Here is a 523-nt window from a genome sequence, read left to right as displayed (position 1 = left end):
TATATAAATAAATAAAACCCAGGATAGACATGTTCTTTATGAACAGGATTATCTTTCATAATGTTAGGTGGCTAACTTCTAGGCGTTTAGTCTGGGCTGTCTCTTCAGATGTAAGCCTTGTACACACTTGAAGAGAAGCACCATGCAGGGTGCTCATCTCTCTTCCCCTTCTGCCCCAAGCCCACGCAGTTATCCTGGGTTCAGCATCTTGCTTTCAGACAGCAGCAGCAAGGCAAGATCCATCACGCCCAGCCTCTCCCTGCATTCGCCCTCCGTAGCGAAAATCTGGTGGGTGCCTGATGTGTGACATGGTGGCAGCGGCACCCACAGCTGTGAAAGTCTGTCCCCTGGGGAGTGGGCTGGAAACACAAACCTGCAGCAAGAGGTTTTTGGAAGATACGGGGTAGAAGTGAGGTGAATTGCATGCAGGGACTGTGGGTCCCTCAGATCACTGCTGGTGGAGCATGCTGATGTCTGAAAAATGCTGCTTCCTTCGCCCCGGCACGTAGCTGTGGCAGCTCTC

Source organism: Cariama cristata, unplaced genomic scaffold, assembly GCF_000690535.1.
Source record: "Cariama cristata isolate BGI_N322 unplaced genomic scaffold, ASM69053v1 scaffold966, whole genome shotgun sequence".
Lineage (NCBI taxonomy): Eukaryota > Metazoa > Chordata > Aves > Cariamiformes > Cariamidae > Cariama > Cariama cristata.
This window is presented reverse-complemented; position numbering follows the sequence as displayed.